The 18535-nt window shown below is 35.9% G+C and overlaps 1 protein-coding gene across 3 annotated transcripts in view; it reads right to left on the bottom strand.

Moving 5' to 3' along the window:
* The window catches only part of slif (cationic amino acid transporter slimfast), a 136760-nt gene extending 124401 nt beyond the window's left edge, over positions 1–12359 (bottom strand). The window contains exons 1-2 of one of the 3 annotated variants that reach the window (XM_069834658.1): positions 12075–12359; positions 10512–10656 (exon numbers count right to left, since the gene is read on the bottom strand). The gene's annotated coding sequence lies outside the window, so the exon portion shown is untranslated. The remainder of the gene's footprint in view (positions 1–10511; positions 10657–12074) is intronic. The other 2 variants (XM_069834657.1, XM_069834659.1) reach the window with 2 other exon arrangements.
* Positions 12360–18535: the final 6176 nt, after the last annotated feature.

Here is an 18535-nt window from a genome sequence, read left to right as displayed (position 1 = left end):
TTCAGTTTAATTTTATTTATTCTAGCTTATGTTCTGTTTTTGACTTTTATCTTCGTAATTATTTTACAAGGAAAATTGATTTTTCAAAGAAAAGTGATTAAAAAAGAGTAGACACTGAGGATAAATTTAACTCTTTGGTGAAGATTTAATATATCGTTTTGAATCCTGTTCAGAGCACAAGGTATTAAGAATTCAATGATGAGAATAGATCATGCGGGATATTCGTGGCAAGGACAAAATTATTACATCTAACTTTTAAATAAATTTCTTAAATTATTACATCTAACTTTTAAATAAATTTCTTAAATTTCTTAAATTTATTTAAAATATCTAACATTATTACCTAGTGACAAACTCGAAGCACTGTGCCTTTGTTCCGCAATATTTACGTTCCCTTTCACGATTTTTCTATGGACATAGCCTGTTTTCTCCTTTATTATTTACATTATTCATCAGTCCATGCCAATGGTATGGAACTATTGGATCGAGTGTCAACACGAACTAGCTACAAAGTAAACACAGCCAATATGTTTAGCATGCCGCCGTCACGCTTCTTTGATAACAACAGTTTTTATTTGTATGGCAATTAGGTACCGGTACGTGTTGCTTTCTCAGTGCACTCTAGTCTCCTTTCTCACGAGTGAGTTAAAAAAAACTGACGAGTAGGTCCGTTGATTTCCGACTGACTGAACAGTCTCTTGTTAAGAGCCTTGAACGATAACCATTTATACCGTAGATTTCTTTTCTTTTAGATAGCCAACATAAAAGTCGTCAGATTAAAATGTTGCCGGAGTGAAGCAATTTATATCTGTCCAGGACTGGGAAGTTACGCATTAAACATTTATTTCTACAAGACGCGTAAAATGAGTAATTTATGTTATATGTGTAAAAAATATAATAAATTCAAATGTTATTGTAATACATTAAACAAAGTGTCACATTGTTACTCGAGTTTCCAGGCTACTAGGGTGCGCATTACTTGCGGTAATTCATTCGAGCTCTTCATATTCAGTCATTTCTTCTATCGCTTGAAACGACAAGTTAACACCACACAGAATTCCCATGCATTGATTAGCTACCTGCCGCACCGATACAAATCCCAGAGTTTACTACGAGGGTTGATCACTATGCTGTAGCCCTGACCTATTTCCAGTTAACTAAAATTTGTATTTGGCATACAAATGACTGAAATGTGTTATGGCTACATGCCAAGTTGTAAGTCTGTACATGTCCGCGTTGGCTCGTAGCAGGTGTTCGAGTGGTCAGAGGTGCTGCGTTAGTAGATACTTTTTTATAGGTTATTTTACGACGCTTTATCAACATCTTAGGTTATTTAGCGTCTGAATGAGATGAAAGTGATAATGCCGGTGAAATGAATCCGAGGTCCAGCACCGAAAGTTACCCAGCATTTGCTCATATTGGGTTGAGGGAAAAACCTCAACCAGGTAACTTGTCCCGACAGGGAATCGAACCCGGGCCACCTGGTTTCGCGGCCAATTAACTATTGTGAATGCTCACATTTAAATACATTTATTTTAACATTTCCGTTCCCGGTTTATTGTGGACCAGCCTTTACTCCACAGGTTTGGACCAGTAGAGAAATGGAGCCTGTCGAGCAAAGATTTGTGATTAAATACCTACAAAAGAAGAAAATATCTCCATCTCAAATTCACCAAGATATGATAGGTACCTTGAGAGAATCTACTATATCTTATGGTATAATAGAAAGGTGGTGTCGAAAGTTTAAATATGGAAGAATATCGTGTGAACACGAACATGGTGGCGGCCTTTCGAGAACTGTCAAAACACCAGAAAACATCAATAAAGTGCATGATTTAGTGCTGCAAGATCAACGAGTCACCATCAGAGATATAGTAGAGGAAACAGGCGTCTCATACCATAGTGTGCACAATATTTTGATAAACGAATTGGACATGAAAAAAATAACTGCAAGGTGGGTGCCTCGAATGTTGACGCCAATGCAAAAACAATGAAGAGCAGTGCTCTGCGTGCACCATTTATCTAATTTTAGAGCAAACAAAACAGCAGACATCTTCATTTGAAATACGGCATTAGTTTATGCAAAAGTATAATTAGACCAATTTTCTCAAAATAAAATTTTACGACTGATATCGGTAGGCCTACGTTCGATTCATAAAGAATTGGACCATATGAGTCGAAAAGTTATTTGTTATCAAATGTAATGCTCAGGTATTTCGCTGACGTTTTCCACTCGATCTATGCTCCAATTGGACCACACAAGCATGGACACGTCTCAGTTTTTCATTACTATGAGTCGAAAAGTTCTTTGTTGTCAAGTGTAATGCCCAGATATTTCGCTGACGTTTCGATCTGTGATCCTTGTATCTCTATTTTTGGATGTTAACATGAAAAAATGTCGTTCTCGTTGTGAAGACTATAGCTTAGTTTTTTTAGTAAGTTATGTTTAATTTAATTAGTCATTTACGTAGCCAATGCATCAATTGATTTGATTTAACTGTCTTTCTACTCGTAATTTAGTAGAGGTTACTGCATGTTTAAATTATGACGACACCATAAAAGCCTAATCATCGGTAAACAATCCGACCATGCTGTTGTGATTCCCATTAAATGGCAGGCAAACCAAGAGGAGCCCTCTTGACTTGAACTGAGTCTGGACCGATTCTGAACTCCCAGTTTCCTGTTCCAACGTGCTTTGTAACTCGTTCGGAACGAGAAGAGAAGAATAGGAACTGGGAATTCTGAACTGCTTACGCATGCGCAGATGGGTTAATCTGAAATTGAGGTTAAAATGTTCCGAGAATGGGCAGGTTAAAATTAAAAATTGTCGATCATGAGTGATTTGGAAGGTAATAGTATATTTTATGACGAATTAAGTTCGAAAGATGAAAATAATTTTAATATAAGAAACTCCGAAGGCTGTGAAAGAACAGTTTAAGAAACGTCCCAACAACGTAAAATCCCGAACTATAATAGTTCTGAGAGCTTACTCAACTAGCGCGTGTTTCGAATGATGTTCAGTATTATGATAGTTCGTAACGAGTTCTGAATTGCTTGCTGGAACAAACCTAATGTTATTGACGTCCATGAAGTAGGTCTGAGTGCTACTGTATAGTTATTTCGTCATATATTTGTCTGTCATACAAGTCAGCATGTGGAGTGAAGGAATGCTGGAGGATTGTGAAAAAAATAGTGTTTTTTCTTCGTAACTATTATACAGGGACATCATTTTATTTTTACTTCAATTTTTATTGTACCTGAGTTTTTGAATGTACTTCACTCCCACCCCTTCTACTAATGAAGTTCCAACTCCACACAGAAACAAGACAGCAGATAGTAAGCAGTACTGAGTTACTGAGTATAGTACGTTCCAGAAATATGTTCGCGTTTTCCAGTGACGAAAGAGCTTTCAATATTGAATCATATTTTCGCACAGGTACTGTCCATTTGCCTACGTCGCATCCCGATTTCCCCCACCTGCTTCTGCTCGCCCATCTGTAAAAGCTGGGCTGTCTTAGCTCTTTTCTGAAAACATTAATTTCTCTTAGGAATTGGGCGTTTACGTAATATTATACAGCTGTTTAATTTAACTTAAATAAAAGGGCCTCGTTAAGTAATTAACCGTCACGTGATTTTCTCCCTTTCTACAATCCTGCGGCATAACCACTTGGACGGACAGTAGATAGCATGTCTGAGTAATTTTATATTTTCGGGTCGGGCAGAAATGAAGATTGAATTAACAGTACGTAGAGTAGGTATAGAATTATTTCAACATGAGTTACTAGTACGAAGGACGAAACTGGCAATTGGAATTAGATGCAATAGTCTATAGTGCGATAATATGCACAAAAGAACTGAAGCCTGTATCGAAATGAACGGCCACCATTTTCAAAATTGTGTTTAAATATTCATATTATGATTATTTTACAATTTAATTTCTTTCTCTATATTGTACGCTAATGTGCTGTAGACAGTATAATGTACACCGCATAATGAATACGTTCGCATGGATAACTCACTTCGTGAGTAAAAACACTTATTCTTAATACAGTACTGTACTTTCATTAAAGAAAAACCTAATGAAAATGATCAAACTCAAAATCGCGATATTTCCTAGTTTACATAAATGGATGAACTACTTTTCTTCCTTCCTATACCTAGTAGAGTGATTTGTGTTTTACGGCAGTATCATCGAACTCCAGTCTTGGAGGGGGGAGCAAGCGGTGTTTCCGGTTCTCTAAAGATATAGACAGGTTAATATTAAAAATGTTAGTAAAAATAAAATGATGTCCCTGTACATATTTGCATATTAATAGAGAATAGAGGGGGGCGAACCGCATGGAAAACCACTTACACTCCTGTTTCCATGGTACCACGAGAGACGATGTTGGTAAATCAATTAAAGCATTGTTAACAATTTTAAATAAAGGGTGTTTAATTCGTATAGGTTTATTCATTAATTTAGTCATCGTATTACAAGAAAATGGGAAAATTGTATCCGCCTATTAAAAAAATCTATATATCTAGGGTTCAGTTAAAAAAAAAAAACTGGCGTATTGTTCCTTTTCAAACTTTTATGCATATTTGTGTGACTGTATCTTGTTACTTTTCGTAGTTTAAATTCTTTCACTTAACGTCTTATTTGTTCTTCCATACTATGTCAGGGATTCATAAAATCTGCACTATTTGCTTTACTCGCGTGGTATTACACTTTTGTTTGGAAGTCAGCTATTTTCATTTGCAGTGACTAAAGAACACAGTCCACAATATAAAATACAGAATGGAAGTGATATAATAGTGCAGATTCAAGGGGGCAGTAGAATACATTAAAATAAAATAAAAACCTATTATGCCTTTTGTAATTACGTGCACGATTAATGGGAAAATTAGGCTGAAAGTCTGGCAATAGCATATCGTCGGCTCATCTATGAATACATACACGAACTGTCTGAATAGCAGCATTCCTTTAGTAGGGTTTTCAGACTTCCTAATGACAGGAAATAACAATAGGTGCAGTACATGTTAGTATTTTTATTTAATTTACAAGAAAACCGTCCATTTTATTTAAAACTACAAAGGGATAAATCATTCTTTATCAGTTCCTCAGTTCTCCCGCTATCACTCAAAAAAATACTAGTGGAAACGCTAGTAATGCCACACTTTGATTGTTGTGATTTTCTACTGACTGATCTCAATGTCAACCAGTCGCAAAGATTACAACATGTTCATAATTTCTGTGTTCGCATCGCCGGCGATGTCAGTCGCGCTGACCACATTACCCCATCCTTCCAAACTCTAAACTGGCTACGGCTTAACGAACATAGAAATTTTTATTCCCTTGTTCTCCTTTTCCAAGTTCTTCACACCTCTACACTTACCTACCTTCCCGTTTCAGTTACCTGTCATATCATAATCTCTTCACACGCACGCAAAATAGCCGCATACTAGCCATACCAACACATAGTTAACATGATATTCATCATCATACACAATCTCGCTATCGCGCTTGTGGAATACCCTACCCAGTGACATCAGAGACTGTCGGAATTTAGCAGTGTTCAAAAACAAACTTATTAAGCATTTTCTCACTGCGTAGAGTAGGTTTAATTTTTACTTAAATGAAAAAAAAATCTTCCTTCTTAACTTCTACAATAAACTGTCTAGCCTTATTAATTAGTTAATTTTTTAGTAGTTTGATTTTTATTGTATTTGTAAATTTAATATTAATTGAAATTATAATTGTATTCTTAATATTATAGTTGTAATCCCCTGGTAGAGGGGAAGAGAAGGCCTGATGGCCTTATCTCTACCAGGAGATATATATATATATATATATATATATATATATATATATATATATTATTTGTACTCTGTATATTCGTAGAAGAAACCACAAATTCTCTTAACTTTTCTTTGCTATTTCAAAAGATAAATTGGTAATAATTGACTGATAGTTGAAAATTCCATTAGTTCGAACTCAGAAGCAAAAGCTAATCTTCTTTTAAGTATTTGTAAAATAATCTAGTTTTTCAATCATATGACTTATCTAGTTTTAATATTCATTAACTTTATGACAGGATAGAACTTTATATAGTACAGCACCTCCTTGGCTCGCGCGCGCGCGCACACACACACACACGCACACATATACACACAAGTTCAATAGCTACTTCCAAACAAACTTTACACAATACTCATTATTTTCATAATCATATCAATTTGAATAATCAATTACTTCTAATCATTATTAATATTTAATAATAAAATATCTTACAGAACGTCAGCATATGATAAATCACGCCACGAAAAACTCCACATATCAACTTGAACAAGAAAGCTCGCAATCCAACTAAGGTGAAATATACACAAAATTATCTGAACAAGAACTTCTTCTTGACAAATTCCCACTCTTGAAAAGATAATACAAGGATAAAATACCCTTCAAACAAAAAACCAACACAACGTAGAAAGAAAACTACTGCTACTATATTTTATACACATTGATCCAACTCAACCACAACATAAATCATCACAAGGTTACATACGGTAGTTAAATCATAAAATATGATACTTAACGATACTATGTGAATTAGTGGTATAAGGTTTTAACTCATAATTTTAGAACATAGAAGATAAACATATACAACCGCATGTTAATAGTTGTAATTTGAGTCATGTGTTTTGTACATATATATCTATGTTTTTAGATATTTTAACAAATTTTAAGTATAGTAGTGTTAATAGGATAATGTTACTTATTTATACACATGTTTAATGAAATTATATGAAAAATAATACTACCCAAAAAAAAATATGCAATCATAAAACTCATGAAAATGAACATATGTATTAATTCTTGCTTATCGTTAAAATATTAGGAATACCATTACTTTCATAGAATGACGTAACACAAACACTATAGGCCTATTTACCATGATTTAATTTAAATAGATATCGCATTGACAAATACCTGAAGATGCCCCACAGGTAAAAATGTTTGTACAAATATTTTACTTTTTATATATTCAACACATATGGCTATTAATAAGTGTTAATGCATATTGAAACTAGATAAGCCATGATTGAAAAAATAGATTATTTTACAAATTTGTAGGCCTATAACTGACATCTTAAAAACAAAATGAATTGTTTTAAGTATGGTTAAATGATCATTTGGCTAGTGCCTAGCTCTTCCTCATAATGTCGTCTATCATCTGCTATTTTCTTCTGTGTTATCCTCTTTTAATTAATTTTTAGTTTAGAAAAACAGACAAAATTTCATTAGCACTAATCATGGTAACTTAATTTTATTTCATAATTTGTGGCCTTTTTTTCTACTGCCAAAGATTTTATATTCCGGTTTTGTGTAGGCTTACCTCATTTTAGTGACAATGTTTTTCGTTCGTACTTAGCTTATGATATTGTGTTTCATTTTTTTAAGAATTTTAGATTAGACCGCAAATAGTCATAGTAGTTGACCGCCCTTTAAAACCCCATTAACTATATTCCGGTTCTATGTGACGTGATTTTATTCGGTCATTTAACAACGCTATTCAATTGTGAGGTTATCTAGCGTCGGTGAAATTAGTGATTGTGAGATGCAAGGAAACCAATTGTCTCGGGCCATTCCAAGATGGGAGTATGAGTTATTATTTAGTTAGGGTACTTCATATGTCGAGATGGCAAACAGCGTACAGTTTTAACACAATTGATTAATATATTTAAAGATATTTTGAGTGATGTTACCTCTAGCGACACTATCATGAGAACGTCACAACTTGGGTAGACCATGAAAAACGTTGGATTCAGACTGACATATCGAATGGTCTACGATTCTACGTTCCTTGGTGAGTTGTATCACTGTCAACTTAATAATGGTAGTGGATGTATTTGTCAAGATGAGTAAGAGGATTCGCCATAGTATTAGGCCTACCTGAAGTTAGCCTTGTAATTAAGGAAGCCTTGGAAGAAACCTAATAAAGTAATGAGTCTATATACGGGATTCGAACTCACGCCAAAGCTCAGTCTCAGATCCGAGTCGGTGGCCGTTTCTGTGTATTGCCTAGTTTTAATATAAAGGAGTCATCCAGGAAATATCTGATAATACATTGTAATAATTATTCCAGCAACACTGATTATAGTAGTAGGCCTATTATATTCTACACATGCTGTGATTAGTGATCACATCTTATCGTTAAATGTTATTTAAAACGCCACTAGAAAAAAAACTAGTATAAATTCAAACGAACGCATCAAGTTGATATAAAACAGATTTATATTTTCTTTTGATATGTTCCATTTTTTCCGAAAATGTCTCGATTCTTTATCCACATAATATAAAATGAGTTCTATACAGGTGTGACTTAGATTTGGATCAGTAACTAACTTTCATTTATATGTGGATCGCGGTGCGATGTTTTGCAGAATACTACTTGCTTCCTATTATTAGTATTAGCTACTTCTGCCTCAATATGTTCACAAATTATCTTTACGGCCTTAGTGTGACTTAACTGTCAATAATTCCTAGTAGGCTAACTGAGCCGGAATAGTGAATTAGCCTATACTGTTTTCACTATGGCTGAAATCCATTCTATATTTCTATGATTAAAAGAATTTATCAGTCACGCTTGCTAGAAAATGCTAATGTAATCAATCGAATACCAGCGAGTAGCTCTACCATCAGTTCAGCTGTTCGAAGACAAAGTTTACATTTAGACTTGAAACTTTCCACAAAAGTATTTGTTTTTCCAAGACATTCTTCTAAAGTGGGCTGCATGACATATCTACAGCGGCGATTCCTCTATATGAGCACAGGAGCACGTGAGCACCTTAAAAACCAACAATAATCATACATATTACTGTATTAATATTATTACAGGTACATCTATTACTTTCCAATGTGTAACGACGTTCCTACATTTTTTTTTTGTCTCGAGAGAATGTCCCGTTCGTGTCACGTGTATCTTTAAATCTCCATTGGACACGTTGACAGCAGCTCGCACAATTTTTCTCTAGCAGGGTGAAATAGCCTGAGGCGAGAATATTTTCTGGTTTGTTACAATGGTTACAATAGCTCTGGTTCGCACAAGTCTTAACGTGCTAGTAACAGAGAAAGAGAGATGCTCCATCTTTCTTGGGTCTGGCATCGTGTTCCTTTCTTCCTCTTTCCTCGTTTTCTCTCTTTACTCTTTCTTTTCAAAATACCGTTAACGCACGGGGGCTGATTCCGTTGTCTTTTGTTCAGCAAAGTAAGGAAAATACAAGCTCCATTGGTGCATATTGAAAGTTTAAACAGTAATACTTGAAGTTTGGAGACGGACGTGTGTGAAATTGTGAGTGTATTAAATGAAAAGAGAATTAAAACATTCCTCCGTAACACCATGACAGAAAACCGATTAAGTACATTGACTATGTTGGCAGTGGAAAAAAAAAACTTGTTAACAACTTTAGAAACTTCAGTAATAGATATTGATAAGTTTGCATCGCTCAAAACTAGGCGAATGGAGTTTCTCTACAAATAAATCCAGATCTTCAATACCATCTACAACAGCAGTTGAGGTGAGTCCTATGAATTAGTTTTATTCTATCCTTGTTTAATGGTTTTAATTTTAGTTTTATATGCGTAGATTTGGTGCATGCATATTAGAACTCGTTTATCTCTGTCTGTGACTCAGCTATACGAGAATATATGTGTTCCTTATTCATATTTTTTTGTGAACACCCATCCAAGAAAGGCACGAGCCGCCACTGCATATCTACTCATTGATAATCGTATCCGCAGCAATGTGCAAAGCAAATTTACACAAACAGCGAATCTAGCAAGTGACATTTTGACTTGTGTATATTAGCGCAGCTCATAGATTTTCCACTTGATTACAAAGTGATGCCGTTCTGACCATTGGTCATGGATCTTTGTTGAGGTATTCGCAGACTTCCCCTTCCAAACCCGCTAACAGCCTTGCTTTCTGTTAGTAGATATATTTGTTTTTCCAAGACATTCTTCTAAAGTAGGCTACATAACATACTCGATTATAATAACAAAATCGTATCAGCAGCAATGTGCAAAGATAGTTTACACGTAGGCTACATAAACAGTGAGTCTAGCAAGTGACATATTGACATGTGTATATTAGGGGAGCTCATAGATTTTCCACTTGATTACAAAGTGATGCCGCTCTGACCGTTAAGTCTTTGTCGAGGTATTCCCCTTCCAAATCCGCTAATAGCCTTGCTTTTTGTTAGTAGGCCATTCGAAAGACAGAAACCTTACGTAAACCAACACTAAAAAAAAAAGAGTTTAAAATAAATATATTTTTGTAGCAGTAAATGTAAATAAAAAATATTTATAATAACACACACTGATATTAATTAAATCCATAAGATAATATAATCGCATACTGCAATTAAGTATTGCTTAATGAGGCTTGCAAACCACCGACCGGTGTAATCTAAAGTTAGCAAGCGGTACTCGTGCCTCGGACGTAAGCTCGAATCTTATGTGTACTGATTACCTGGTTTGATTTTTTCCGAAGTTTTCTCAAACTATAAGGAGATTCTCAGGCAATTCCATAGCGAATTCTCGGACTCAACTAGTTTTGGTGAAACGAGCATTGAGCGACTTCCGCCGATTTTGGAATAGACACCGACGCACTTGAACTGCCAACATAGAAAACAAAAAATCACACTCAATCGCTTTCACCTTCATCTTGACGGGATAATAAAAGCCTAAACTAACCTAACCTAAGTGCGTCGGTGTCTATTCCAAAATCGGCGGAAGTCGCTCAACGCTCGTTTAACCCTAGTTTTTCCTATAGACCCTATCACAATTCTACCGGCACTAGATAACAGCGCAGTGAATACAGTGTCATTAAATAATTTATTCAAAATAAAGAGGCTATTTCATGATAGTGATAGTGATGTTTATTGGGCGAGTTAACTACATGGCTATTTGCGCCTTTAGGCTACTTATGTACCTACCTACCAACATTTTACGTTATATGGAGGAACGAAGAGGGAGGTGTGCAGATGTGACAGACTACTCAAGCGAAGTGAAGACAAAAAAGTACAAAAATTTCTTATGTAACGATTCTATTAAACTATGGAGTCTTCAGAAGGTTGAGATGATATAGCGATATTGGAACAACTGTGGAATAAGAATGACAGTGTAAATAGAAGTAGACATAAAAGAAAGAAAGAAATGGCTTTTAAGGAACCCGCAGGTTCATTGGCGCCCTCACATAAGCCCGCCATCGGTCCCTATCCTGTGCATACTCGCAGAAAATAAGCTTTCCAGCCGTTTTGTCAGAATGATGAAAGAATAAATTATATAAACGAAATAATTCGACTAATAAAATTTGTGAACTTTAAATTGCAGACATTACACGACAAGGTAGTTCAATGATTCATTACCATTACTGATAAGATGCAATCTTGAATTACGTACAGGTATTATGGGTTACTAATTTTATTTAGCCTAGTCTAACATTTTAAATTATATAATACTCAACATGTGGCCTCTGATTTTCATTTCCGGCGATTAAAGTCGTGATTTAATACCCTCGCATAAAAACTGAACACAGACGTACATGTCTCTCATTTGTGTTTGTCGAACTGTATTCGGCGCCATACTGACTCCATGACCAGAGAATTTAATTTTTACTTCAAAAATAATAAAATTCCATATTTTAACGAAAATACATTAATTGAGAGATGTAAGTAGGTTATTGTTCCTCAATGCTGAATCTATATGCTTTTGTGTGCATCCAGTGACAATATTTCGGTCACTACACTACAAAAAATAATTTTAATCCTATTTAAGTGTTTAAATTCTACAATGTGTTGTAAGGTACTCCATTTTTATGAGATATTTACTAAATAGCTTATGGCAGAACACTCTGAATAATGAGTAAATTGTTAAAGACACCCGTTACATACATTAAACATAATACAAATTCTACACAAAACCTGAAACTACAATCATCGACGTTCAACACAATAAAGATTAAACTTAAGCTAGTTCGTAAACAAGAATAATAAATGTATTGTATGGTGTTACAAATTAACAAACACAATACCTTGGGTAGAAAAACTGCTTGGTTAAATCCTAGAACATGCGTTCTATAGAAATCACATTTACCAAGGTGTTTTATTCAAAATAAACTTCGTTTTCCAGTCACTTTGTCTTATCTCGAATCAATTTCTTACTCACACAAATGAACTATATTCCGCGAACTATAATCAACTGAACTGAACTACGCGCCAAGTTTCTACGTTTGTCCAACCTCTACTACTGGTTGTTGCACAGGAGACCTTGCGAGACCTACTCCGACCAGATAGCGAACTCGCAACTGACAAGCAGTGTGCTAAATTCGACACAAGCCAACCTGAACCACGTGACTTGATGGACGGCCTACATTGTGACATTTCGTCACAATATAGCCTACCTGAATTCTAAGGTGAATAAAATTAATTTTCTTTGAGATAAACTGATGACTATGTAAAACGCGGCAACACAACAAATACCGTACATCAAAGTATTCTCTAAATCAAATTACATACCGGTACATGTCATATAAGAGGAAACTTCTAAATTGCATTTCCTTAATTCAAAAATAATATTCTGGATATACTCTTTCGAGCTATACCCACTGTCTAGTATATACAGTTACGAAGCTCAATACCGGTACGTAGTAAATATGCTTCCATAGATACAGTAGTTGCTGATCGCTACTATCGCCTCATTACAGACAATGCGAAATGGTACCTGCACAGTCTATTGTTCCTAGCACCCTCATAAACTCAAGCATCGTGAGTATATACTAGACTGTGCTATAACATACGGGAAACGAGATGTCTTGTATAAAGAGATCACTGATTGATAACTGTCACCGTATCACTCAGTAATGTCAGTAGTGTAGTTTTTTCTCAGACTTTTCTCACAGGGAATTAATCAACCAACCAATCATACCGACAGTCATAGGCGGAGACAGAATGATTTCCTTGAGGGACGGTGGCACAATAGGATGATAAAATACGTAGGCCTATCTCATTATAAGTATACGAATACGCCCACATTCATTAAAAAAAAAACAAATACCGGTACATACATACTGTACACGTACATACAGAATGAAACATTAATCATACATTATACACTGTGAAAACTATACCTTGCTTGGCTATCTATCTATTAATCCCACTTTAGGGAAAGGCAGGGACTGTCCTCGCATGTAGGTCGCTCAAATGGATCCACTGCACTACCCGGGATGGAATGGTGGGCCATGTCCTACAACCCCAGTGCTACAGATCCTCCTGTGCGCCGCCAACGAACTCCCCTACAGCCTACATGATGATCCCTTTTACCATTCCTTGTAGCTCTCACAGCAGTCCCTCAACCTCGATCCCACGAGTTACCATGAGCCCAGTGGAGAGTCCACGGTGCATAGTGCTACCACAGTCTAACAGTCGCGAAGCTCAATACGTAGTAAATATGCAAACATTAGATAGTTGCTCACCACTAGGATCGCTAATATCGCCTCATTACAGGCAATGCAAAATAGTATCGTCACAGTCTATTGTTTCTAGCACCCTCAAAACTCAAGCTTCGTGACTGTATATAGTAGACTGTGGTGCTACCATCAACGACGACTGACCACATATCCACGGGGTCAAAGTTTGGTGGCAGCCCACAGGCGACTCTACATCGGAGCAAGCCCGAAACCTAGGAAAGAAACGGAAATGAAGAAAGAAAGGAAGTGTAATTATGATGGCGAAATGAATTCGAGGTTCAATGCCGAAAATTACCCAACAATTCTGCTTCAATTGGTTGAGGGAAAACTTTGGAAAAAACCTCAACCAGCTAACTTGCCCCAATCAGAATTTGAAACTGGGCCTGCTCTTTTCATGGTCAGATGTGCTAACCTTTACTGCACAGCAGTGGACTTGCTTGGTTAAGTACAGAAAATGTTAATTATATATAATAAATACTGTCGATTTTTGCGCCATTGTACTACCTGGAATGAAATGGTGTGCACGCTCTAAGACTACAGATTCCCCTGTGGGCTCCCTCCAAACTCCTCTACAATTTATAGAATTTTTTTTACCTTTCCACATATGCATTACTGTGATTCCTCAACCCTGATCCCATGAACTACCATGAGTCCAGAGGAGAATTCACAGTATATAGTCATTACTACCAGCAACTAATGGGGTCCAAGTTCGATGGCAGCCAACAGCTGACTCTACAGTGCAGCAAGTCCGAAATAAGGGAAAGATGATGATGATGATGATGATGAAAGAGGGGAAGGGTAATTATGATGGCGAAATGAGCCCGAGTTTCAACACTTCCATTGGTTGAGGGAAAACCTCGGAAAAACTCACAACCAGGTAGCTTGTTCCAATCAGGATTTGAAACTAGGGTCGTTTTTCGGTTAGATATGCCAATGTTACTCCAAAGCGGTGGACGAACAAGATCCTAACGTCGTTTTATGAACTAAGAGAGCTGTGCTGTCAGTGATTCTAAAGAATGTATCATATTTGTCAACCTTGCCATTTCCTATCACTTGTGTGGTCATTAATTATTGTAGGTTGAATGTCATCAGTCGCAATAATAGCAGAAGTACACTATTATCCGTATTATTAGCAGGTTCTATCTTCATTATTATTAATCTGTTTACTTCTACCTTGTTCTACACTTTTAAAAAAGGAACCAATATCTCACAAACTATCACATGAAGTGAACTGAATGAAATTTCTCTAGAAAATGTTATGTATGTTCTAATTGTTTCTTTCTTACCACCGTAAAGAGGGGTGACTTTGAATGGCGAGGTGACTTTGAACGGCGAGGTGACTTTGAACAGTAATTTAGCGCCTTTCTAAATTAAATGCTGTGCCCAATTGCGATAAAACTGTTTAAGTTGTCAATAAACTAGTTCAGTTCTTTCGCAATAGGGTACAGCATTTAATTTAGAAAGGCGCTAAATTACTGTTCAGTCACCTCAGCATTCAAAGTCACCCCACTTTACGGCATGCTGTAAGATGATAAATCGCATAATGAATGCCTATATATTTAGAAACAAAGCCACCATGGTGGTCTAATGACTAGAACGCTGGACTTATAATCCTGTGGACTCAGGTTCAATTCTTGGTGAACTCCTGATTTATAACTTGTGTTGGGCAAGCCCATGGTCCAGTTAACACAGGAGTTTTCTCCGGGAGCTCTGGTTCCCTAGTGACATTCCAATAAATCTCCATCATCAACTCATCTCATTGCAGGTGGGGCATAGACAGCCTCCTATGGCGCATCCTGGGCAACGACTGTCGGTAAATTGGTCTATATAACTGGCTTCATATGGGTGAATGACCACCATTATGAATACAATTACCGTATTGAAACTTTCATGAAGATGGATTTTCAAAACGATTTGAGTCTCAAGGTCGATACACCTAAAAAGTGAGATTGAATCATATTCAATATGGATTGAGGTCCATGAAAACGTGTGTAGTATTCAAAACGATTTCAATACACTAAGCGCATGACAGATTGTCATTTGTTTGATCTATATTCTTTTCACCAAGAGCGAGCACAAAATTGTATGTTGAAAAGTCGTGTTACAAGACATAATATTTTGTATTTTCCTAAAAGCCATTAGCAGTCAGAATATTAAGTTTTCATGTGCCTCATTTAGAAAACGCAACATTTGTTTACAGCCAAGGACTACAGAATGACCAAAATACTAACATGTCGAAATATTAACCAATATAACTACTTTCGAAATTACTGCATGAAAACATGGAACGGGGGGGGGGGGGGTCGCATTCCGTATAAGCATATTCAAATCAATTTGAATATATCATGAAAAAGTAGTATATCTTAGGTACCTATATGCCAAGTCGCATTGATTATACTGCAGCCTTATTCTCATCAAATGACTCAGAATTAGAATCTCACAGATTCTGTAAAATGTACTAGATAAAGTTGAATCAATTCTTTTTGGTTTTTACCCACTGACATCATCCTATCAAGTAGTGTAGTTTAATTAGTAGAGCTACTAGCTACAGACTGGTAGGTCCTCGGTTCAATCCCATCAATCCCAGGTGGTGGGAGGATTTTTCTCAAAAAAACTTCTAGGATGGCCCCTAGGTTTATTCAGCCTTGTATCAAATTGAGTGCCAGTTCTTTCCCGAAGATAAAAGGCAGTGGGTGCATGGTGCCGATCATACCACCTCATTCCAATGCCAAGGTCTCAAGAAAGTATGGAACATGAACATCGAAATAAATTCACGAATGACACCTGTCAGACTTGAACAATTACCGAATATATAGAGCACACAATGGGTCAAAACATGCTTAAGTGCAAAGACCCGTCTCAGATCCAGTCTTCAAAATGCCAAGCCAACAAAAGTGTAATATAACAAATCTCAATAGACACTTAACTATAAATGCATTATAATTTGCAAGGGAGAGAATGTATTAAATGATAAAAGTTGCAATAAATGATACCTATAGTCACCTTATCAAAGAGAGTGGTTATTGTAGAAAATGTGAAAAAATAAAGCTAACACCCAACTGCATAAGTCATATTCCATTGCAGTCGACATAAAATTGATAATGTTCAGAATGCATAGTTAGAATTATTGTAGATGGTGATAGCTACAACACTGTGTGGAAGTCGTAATCATGAATTCGAATTTCACCTAGGGCTCGAATATTCATCTGTTATCAACATAACATCCTGTTGCCTTGTTTGAGATTTGGCATTGTACTGACACCATCGGAATTTCATTATGTCTTGAAAAATTCTAAAAATGAGTAATGATAACATTTTGAGAAGGAAAAAAAAATCTGCAACATACAATTAATATAAAAGTACGAAGTACAAATTACTACTATGCACAGTGTGTAATTTTCGCAATCTAGGTGGACAAAAATTAAACTTCGACTTGTTTAGTTAAGCATAGATGAATATGAATTCAAGTTCTTTAACATTTGGAGAACATTGTGAGAAATATCTTTTACTGTTTTGTCAGAAAATCTAATCTTCACAATAAATGTGTAGCTTTTGGAGGAGATAACTGCAATACAAAGTTTGGAGGTATTACCAGAAGGTATGGAAGTAATGTTTAGTCAAATTTGAAGAGAATGATTAAGCCATCATTAATTGGGGTAGGGTATCCAACCTATATTCTTAACAACTGCATTCAACATGGGACAGATTTGTTGGACATTGATTTGCCAACCATTTCTCAATCTACACTGTTTGTGTCGAAGGATTTTTGTGACTTCGTTGATGTGGAATATCAACAGCTACTTTAACATAGTAAAACTCGCTGACTCTCTTTGTTCCAGCAGTTCAGAGACATCCAAATGTTCCCTGCCTTATGATCATTTTTTTTTGTCAAACAACAAACCCCCTGTTGCTCTGAAGAAGTTTTTCGAAGATTCTTTAAGTGAAGTGTATTTGTATCATGTACAGTCTCTTGTCAGTATGTTTCATTCCCACTTGAGTGAAATAGAAAAGGGCAATTTCTTGACTGATGTGATAAGGATTCTTTCATCAGTGCATGCTACTTTAGAAGAGAGAAAAAACAAGACCTTCATCCCATAAAAGTGAAAAATATGATCAAGCAATTGGAAAATGATAGCCATTAAGATTAAATTAAACATTTTATAACAATATTGAAACACTTTATGAAGGATGCTTGAAGTACCTCAAGATGTGGATTCGACCATTGAGTGAATTTTCATGCTTTGAGTGGCTGGGTTTTGAAAACACGTCGTGAGAAAGTGTGGAAGCATCTATCAGGTTTTTCACTGACTATTACACTCTTACTACGTCATACTACTTTTGACCAATAAAACGGTACGAAAGGACGTATTTCAACCAATCATGGCTGCTTATCGCACAATTTTATCACGTCCCTAGCATTTGTTTAATTTTATCGCGTCCCTAGCATTTGTTTCTTTGTTTGCCAACATTTGAAACTGCGCTGGTCTGGACGTCAAAAAAAAAAAAATATATATATATATATATAATTACAAACCACTCCAGTCGATGCACAGCAGTTTCAAATATGACTCGCATTGGCATTCAAGAACAAGAATTAATAAAAATCACTGATCATACCTATGCATCTTCTGAAATCCGATTTACAAATAAATGAAGAGCACCATTCGGAAATTCTGAATAAGTTGAATACACCATGTAGGCCTAAATCAACGAGTTCCACTTCTATTACGCACACGTCCAATATAATATCAATTGAACCACCAACCACATTTCAATTTGAAAATAGTACATTCAATAATTATTCCTTTTAAAATTATTCATGTTTATTTTTTATGTCATCGTCGAGAGGCATTGCTCACTACTGCCATCTAGCATGCATCTAGCGTAATATTTGTAATGTTGAGATGGTACATTAATACATTTGAAGACAGTTGTATTTTCGTAAGTCAATTAATATTTTATTGTATTGGAGTACTTCGTTACAGTACTTCTAAACTTTATATACTTTCTTCTAATCATGTAATAGT

The sequence above is a fragment of the Periplaneta americana genome, chromosome 9, assembly GCF_040183065.1.
Source record: "Periplaneta americana isolate PAMFEO1 chromosome 9, P.americana_PAMFEO1_priV1, whole genome shotgun sequence".
Taxonomy (NCBI): Eukaryota; Metazoa; Arthropoda; class Insecta; order Blattodea; family Blattidae; genus Periplaneta; species Periplaneta americana.
The sequence above is the reverse complement of the archived record's forward strand: the minus strand, read 5'-3'. Positions and strand labels throughout refer to the sequence as shown.